This window comes from Poecile atricapillus, chromosome 2 (genome assembly GCF_030490865.1).
Source record: "Poecile atricapillus isolate bPoeAtr1 chromosome 2, bPoeAtr1.hap1, whole genome shotgun sequence".
Classification (NCBI taxonomy): Eukaryota; Metazoa; Chordata; class Aves; order Passeriformes; family Paridae; genus Poecile; species Poecile atricapillus.
The window spans coordinates 66,676,849-66,684,488 of NC_081250.1; the positions used below are offsets into that span (position 1 = coordinate 66,676,849).

Genomic DNA, 7,640 nt, shown 5'->3' on the forward strand with positions numbered 1-7,640 from the left:
CATTTTACCCTTGTGGGCTCCAGAGGGATTCAGGGTCTGTTGCTGGGGCCCGTGGGTTTGGTGCAATATTTTGGTTTTGAGTCTGCAAAGCTGGTGTCAGTCTTTCACTTCTGCCTTGCAAAAGACTAATGCAGGGAAGCTGGCCAGACTGACAAAGGTAGCGAAGTAACCTTTTTCTATGGAGGAAAACACCCATTATCTTACTGAGCTTGGATTACCAGTGTTTTTTCTCACTTTCTGCTTTATGTTTCTTTTTTTTTTTTTCCCCCCTTGTGTGCTTGCAGTAATGTCCGTAGCCAGACATATGCTCATGGCCTGGAATGAAGTCGACTGCAATTACATCCTAAGGGAGTCACTCAACGGGGGTTTTGTGGAGGTAGGACGCAGGCTCTGGTGGAGCTGCACATGTGCTGCTAGACCTCCAACTGCACTCGCTCTGCCTGCAGCTTTGTGGGAGTGAGGAGCAGCAGGCTCAGAAATACAGCCAGTCTGGTGCACATCTGGAGACAGTAATTGGAGGTAAAGTGTGCACCTTCTGTTCTCAATCGAATGAGGTGTTTTCTTGCATATTAGCAATTTCAGCGCATCAGCACCAAAATTCATCCTTCTAAACACACTTGCTCCCCGTCTCCCATTCTCTGTGTTGCTCTGAACCTTCTCCATGCATAAAGGTGTTGGGAGCTGGGTTTCAGGGTCAGGCTCTTTGTGCCTTTCTTCCTTTATCTCCAAGAGCAGCCAGAAGCACATGCTGTGGCAACATAATCATTTAATCCAGGCTGGTGAAACCTGTTCTCCAGATGAACAACTGACAGATCGTTTGCTCTGCAGCTCTGCATATGAATGCAATGTTTGTTGGGGTGGATGGATGCCGGTGCCAGTTTTCCACTCCAGTTTCCAGCAAAACCAAGCAGCAGCCTGACCATGAATCTGCTTCCAGGTCCTTTCTCTGTTCCCTGCAACATCCTTGCTGCAGCCACATTAGTGCTGGGGCTCTCCTTCCCTGGCTGCTGGCTGCTGATGTGGATGCAGTAGGTGCACAGATTCCTGGCAGGTGGATGCAGCCGTCGGACAAGAGCAGCAGGCCTGTGGCGCCCAGGATAGGAACGTGTTTGCCTGGGGAGGCAGGTGATACCTGAAAAGGTGCAGCCAAAACTAACAAAGGTGTGTTCAGAGATAGATACAGCTTGATCTTTAGCCCCTGATACAAACCTAGCCTTGGCTGGGGAAGCTGCTCTGCCAAGCCCTTTTGTAAGGGTGTAACAACCTGGCGGATTACTTGTGATTCCAGCAGTGGGTTGGAGTGAGGACATGTGCTGCTGCTTCCCTTGCAACTGCTGTGAGTTAGCAGAGGCAAGGGAGAGGTGCACCCCCTGTTTTAGGCATCTCAGATCCTCAGGTCTGAATGTCAGACGTGAGGAAATGGTGCTCTCATAATCTCATGTGCTGTCATAGGATTACAGAATGGTTTGCGTTGGAAGGGACCTTAAAGATTGAATTCCAAGCCCCCTGCCATGGGCAGAAACACCTTCCACTGGACGAGATTACTCAAAGCCCTGTCCAGCCTGGCCTTGAACACTTCCAGGAATGGAGCATCTATAACCTGTCTGAACAACCTGTTCCAGTGTCTCACCATGCTCACAGAAAAGAATTCCTTCCTAGTATCTAATCTAAATCTACTTTCAGTTTAAAGGCATTACCTCTTGTCCCATCACTACATGCCCTTGTCAAAAGAGCAGAGCCAGTGGTTCATTGCACATTGTGCAAATGCATGTGCTTATGTAGGCTTTCTGAGTGCCCAGAAAATCTGTCATCTCCTAAGTGCTGGAGGTACTTCTGGTGAGCAGCCTGTCCTGCTCTGCTGCGGTCTTGTTTGCTGCTTCTCTGGTTTCAGGGTCCATCCGTTCCAGATTTTTGTAGTGCAAGAAGCAGCTGGTGGTGGCACAAAACCAGGGAGAGGGCTGTGGTGTGCACTGGTGGCAGCCACTGCTCTGACAAATGGCATTAGAAACTTACTAGGTGAACGTGCAATGGTTTTGCTGACAATTTCTTTATTTTTGGCTTAAGGAGCAAGCTGAGGGCTGAGACTTTACTAGGGCTACCTTATGCCTCTTGAATTGCCTGATCTGCTTGCACTGCCTCTGAGGATGGAGACCTGAAAGAAGCTGCTTGCATTCAGATTGCAATCCAGACTCCCTTAAAACACCTTTTTTGAGAAGAGCATGCATTAAATATTTTTGGGGCCAGCACTGTGAGGTTGGCTTAACCTCCAGAAACACTTCCCAAAGCTTGTTGTCCAGAATAGTGTAAAATAGTGTAAAAATGCACTGCATCCCCCTGCATTAGCTGGTTTGACCTACTGTGACCACACAACAGGGTTTTTCTTTCAGCTCAGATGAGATTCATACTAAGATCTGTATTAGTTGCACAGTGAAACAGCTTCCTTTTCTTCCTTGTTCCAGTGCCTGTCTCTGTGCTAGATGAGAGCCTGTGGGGAGTTCAGGGAGTGCAGGTCTGGGCCGTGTATCACTCTGTCCCCAGGACCAAGCTGGGAGAGGTCAGTACATGTGCACAGCTCCGAGCAATGCGCGCTGTGCTCGAGGGGTGGGGGGGAGGGATGGGAGGTTTGAAACCGTCACTGGTATGGCTCAGGTTTGTCAGCAAAACACCATGGTCCTGAAATTTCAAGCCGGAGGCGGAGCTGGGAAGAACATCCTAGAGCTCCTGGGTTTCTGTCTAGGGCTTTGGAAACAGCTTCAGTCAAAGATTCCCCCTTCCTGAAAGGAGAGAGATGTCAGAGTGTAATGTTTACATCAGTTATGTGAAGTCCACTCAGGCCTATTCAACCCCCTGCCTCTGCATAACTTTTTTTGGCAAGCATTAACTAATAAGGAAGGGAGTAAATCTTGCTTGAAGTTATTTTTCTTCCTGCTCCTGTGTCCCACCCCCAGGCGCCCCATGGCAGGTGCTACAGAGGCGAAAACCAGCGCTCCTGCAGAGACAGATTAGCAGCACACAAAATGATCTCCCTCCTCCTTGTGCACCCCAGAGCCCGGAAACTCCCCCATCTCTCCAGCCTTGCAGCCCAGCTGTCCCAAACCCCAGACAGCAGGGATGGATAACAGCAGGCTGCTGCTCTCTGCACTGCAGCCCAGGCGATGAAGGAGATAATGGGAATGATTTCTTGGTACAAGTACAAGCATGAATCCTCTGAAGAAATTCTAACTCTAATTGCGGTGCAAGAAAAAAAGAAAAATGAAGCAAATGCACACACGTGCACACACACAACCTCGACCTCAAGTAACGTTGGAGGGTTTGGTTGTGTCTGACTTTTTTGCTCAGCTGCTGGTCCTTGAACTCCTCCCAACGTGGCTCCACCACTGGAGCAACAGCTGGCGTGCTGAGGTGCACTGCAGGGCTGCCAGCTCTCCTCACTGCAGATCAAGCCTTGCACTCTGTTACTGGGGGATTTCCTTGAAGCCCTCGTGCCTCTCTGACAGAGTGCTCGGATTGTGTGAGAATTGTGCCTTTTGATGGAAGGAAAAGGGGCTGGGGGGGGAGGTTGAAGTTAATTAAGAAAAAAATGTTTCTAGCACTCAGGATTGTGTAGGAAAATTAACAAATAGGAAATGAGTGTGACCTACAGTGAGTGAAATAATAATCTTTGCCCCGAGCAGGGCTGTATGAGCTGTTTGGATGACATGTGGCAGAGCAGGGGTGTGGAAGAAAATGGAGCCCTGCTCAGTGCTGCAGGCCTTTTGCCACGGCAACTGAAAGAGTAAAAAACTTATTTTGCCACCCTGGATGCTAGCTCATGACAGGCAATTGCTTTAGCTATGGCGAATGAAGCCCAAGGAAGGGTCTATCACAGATTAACTCCTAAGCCTTGGGGTGTTTTGCTAAGTGAGGTGCCAGACCAGTCTGTGGAAATCTTGTTCTTGAATTATAATTTCTTTCAAATGTTAGACCCTGCCTGCAAAGATGAAGTGTTTCCTGGCCTCGCTTTTCAGTATTGCTATTCTTTCCATCCTCTATTGCTTCCACAGTGGGTAAAGAGACATGAGCTTTCAATACCTGCAAATTTCCATCTGGTTTGTTAGCAGTACTCCTCATGAAGGGGATTATGAAAAGCTGGAGATGCTACAGGTAAGCATCCAAACAATAATTCTGAATTCCACAATGAGGCAGTGTGTTTTGTGTGGTTAGAGCAGCAGGAACAGGACTCATGAGTGACAGAGCAAAAAATCAGTGATTGCTGTTTGGCAGGAGATACTTAAACTTTGTCAAGCTAGGCAAGTATCTCCATTGTGGTCTCTGACTCACAATTCAAGTATGCTGGGAACATTTGAGGGGGCTGGGTCAGTTCTTTAAGCAGTGGGAAAACAAGGCTTTAATGCATCACGGCATAACTTTGGGTCTGTGCTCTACTGTTCTGCTTTTCTTTGAGGAAACTGGTGTAGCTGGCAGTGGGGAGAGGGAGGTGTTGTGAAACCACACACACACACACACACACACACACTCACATGTGATTTTAATCCCTCCTAACAGTGTTTCAGACTCATTTGACTGTGGTGGCTGAGCTGAACCACTTCTGACGTGCCCTCCTGAAAGTGAACGGAGGACAAGGCTGTGCGGTGGGGCTGGTGACAACTCGGTTTCAACCTCTGCTGCAGCAGCCTGGCTGAGGTATGCGATGTAGAGGAGCTTGTGGAGGGGCTCACCACCCCCCTCCAGCTATTCAGTACCACTCTGTGGGCACAAGGGTGTTACAAACTGAGCGGTGAAACCAGGCTTGCAGCTCTGGTGTGTGGTCATTATGGTGACAAAAAGCATTCGGGCTGTTCTGGTGAATCAGGCTGTGAGGGTAGGAAGGCTTGCCAGCAGCTCGGCTCTTCTGCTTCCTTCCACTGCTGCAGATAACACCGTGCAGCCTCCCGGGGAGGGAGGTGCATTTATGCCCTTACCAAAGGTGTTTTCTGTTGATATGGTGTGTTCCTGCACATGGGGGGGAAGGCAGATATGGCCAGACATCCTCTCCCAGATCCTGTTGCATGGGTGAGAGCGGCTGCTGGCACTGGGGTTGCTCCTTTGTGCTCCTCTGGCTGGAGGCAAGCGCCCATTTGGGGATGCTTCCCAGAAAATACAATTGTACAGTGAACAGGTGCTTTCTGTCCATGGCTTTGCACCTCCTGCTTCAGAGAGAGGCTGGAAGGAGAGCCAGGAAATGGTGCTGAAAAAGTATGGCAAAAATGGTCAAGACCAGGTAAGAAGCAGCCATATGGCAGATGAGCTGCTGGCTCCATAATTAGGCCAAGTGCTTGGGATGCTGTGCTCAGTTGAGAGCCTGGCTTCCTGTGTGTTCCTCCCTGCTATGATTCTGACCAGAAATTCCATTTTTGACCTGAAAAATCTTCCAGATGAAAATTTAATTATAAAAGTGATGTATTCCCACAAGAAACTTCAGTGTCAGCAAATAAGCATTTTTTTCTGAAAAACTATTTTATTCACACACACAAAAACCTGGCTCCCACTGATTCCATGCTAGAGCATTACCCTGGTAAAAATTCTGTTGATTTGTTTAATAAAAATGATTACGGTTTGCAGTTAGCATCCATGAAGCATACAAGTTGCAAAGAATTGACACTGGACTTGAAGTCCTCTTGCACAGGATAAATTTTCTTGGCAAGTTATTAAATCATGACCTATGCTATATCTGTGATTTATAAAAGTTTTCTGGCAGTGAAGAAGTGGGATGAATCAATCATGGGAGTGTTAAACCAGATAACAAGATTTTCTTTCCTTTGGTGCAACAAATTACTTGCTTTCTGCAGAGCAAAGGTGCAAGCATTTTCCTCCAGACAATGTGACTTGTAACATGGACTTTGTAAATATTTTCCTTATGTAAAGGTCTTTGCTCCTGGTTGTTATTGGTTCCATATTTACTTGGGATCTTTGCATGCAGAGGATGGCTTTTGGCTCACGAAGAGGAACTCTCGGAGGCTGGACTGTTTCCCCTCACACTCCTCTGTCTCTCCAAGACCGTGTGTAATGCTCAGGAAGGCTTCTAGGGGCAAGGTGCTTTTCTGTATCTAACAGAAAACCCTGCAAGCTCATTAATAAAGGCAAGATAAAATAAAGCTTGGAGAGTCAACATGTTCAAGAAGATATGCCATTCTGGGAAACAAGAGGAGAGGAGGTGTGTATTTACGTGAACAAAAGAAGTCCAAACTGTAAGCCATAATATATCTGTTAGCTCATTAATGTGTCTGATGCTGACTAATTCCAGGGGTGTTCCTGCTGCCCAGCAGCAAAAGTGCAAATAAGTGGACAGCTGTGATTTAGTGCCAAATACTTGAACACATCGTGACAATTCAGGCCACCCACTCTCTTAAGTAAATACGACTTCTGTAGAATCATTTCAAACTGGGCTCAAGTGCAGAGCAGCCACTTTCATGTGCATCTCAGCCAAATGGCCCTTAAGTATTTGGGGCCAAACTGTGTCTTCTCTTACACCCTGTGAGCCCCCATTCACTCCAGAGTTTGCACTGTGTAGCTGAGGGGCAGAGCTGACTCTTGATGCTAATCTGACTTTTTCTAGCTCAGTAAGTACAATTTCACATGTAAATGTGAATGTGGAACAGATCTGGACTAGATTATCTCCTGAATCCTTGACAAAAAGCCATAATTGTTTATCCAGATGATGTTTCTTTCTCTCTCTTTTACTTTCTCCGCACTTTAAACCCGAGGTTTTAATGGGCTTGTGAAATAAATACATGAGTGTAGATTACAGTGGTATCAAAGGTGGGAGGAAAGCCCTTCTCTTCTCCTCAGCACAGCTAAATGATCACTTGCTGCACACTCCAGTTGTGCTCTCCAGAGCCTTGGGCAGGGGTGGCTGCGGATCTGACGGTGGGAGGGAGGGTATTTCCAAGACAACACTTAGCCCGGGGCTCCCATTACAGATGTGAAGGACTTGTGATATATATCTTTTTTTTTTCCTGGTAGGCAGTGAAATTTGTGCTAGTGGCTATATCTGGGGCACAGGGTTGTTGGGGGAGGAGAAAAGCAAGGGAATATGGAAAAAAAATTGTATTTATCAGGGAAATCTAGTTTAAGAGCACAAGTACTAAAACATTTTAATCACAGTCATACGGCTGTGTGTCACTGCAGGGCAGAATTAAGGCTATTTGTATGCCTTGGTAGCACACTGCCACACTTCAACAAGTTTGAATTTATTTTAAGCATAACTTTAACTCTGAATTCCCTGGGTTTGTAATGTCTGGTCTGGAAATAAATGCAACCTCTTTATATTGTACTTTACTCTTAAAATAGGCTTTCCACTTTAGCTCCGTTTCTGTTGGCTCGGCAAGAGCATGGGCTGTCATTTCCTGCCCTGCTGGGTTTGCTGTTTAAATGGAGAGGGCGGTGTATCCGAATAAAGGAACACAGCAGTAAAAGCTGGGATGGGAGAGGGATGGCACTCCCAGTGCAGCTGTGCCAGAGCTCAGTTATCACTTTAACTGCCCATGCCTGACTGTCTTCTGCATGAATGTGTGGCTACCTTTGGCACAGAGGTGCTTTCCTTGAGGGTAGAAGGAGCTCACAAGGGGTAAGAGCTTCAAACTCAGTTTCATGCTATGGAA

At 47.1% G+C, this 7,640-nt stretch overlaps 1 long non-coding RNA gene across 2 annotated transcripts; it reads left to right on the top strand.

Moving 5' to 3' along the window:
- On the top strand, positions 1 to 7,348 carry LOC131575801 (uncharacterized). 2 transcript variants are annotated; one of them, XR_009276862.1, is made up of 5 exons: positions 1 to 519; positions 2,460 to 2,554; positions 4,044 to 4,143; positions 4,546 to 5,260; positions 5,905 to 7,348. It is a non-coding gene; the product is annotated as an uncharacterized LOC131575801 (long non-coding RNA). The 2 variants fall into 2 exon arrangements; XR_009276863.1 differs by having other exon boundaries at positions 4,546 to 4,683; positions 5,960 to 7,348.
- Positions 7,349 to 7,640: the final 292 nt, after the last annotated feature.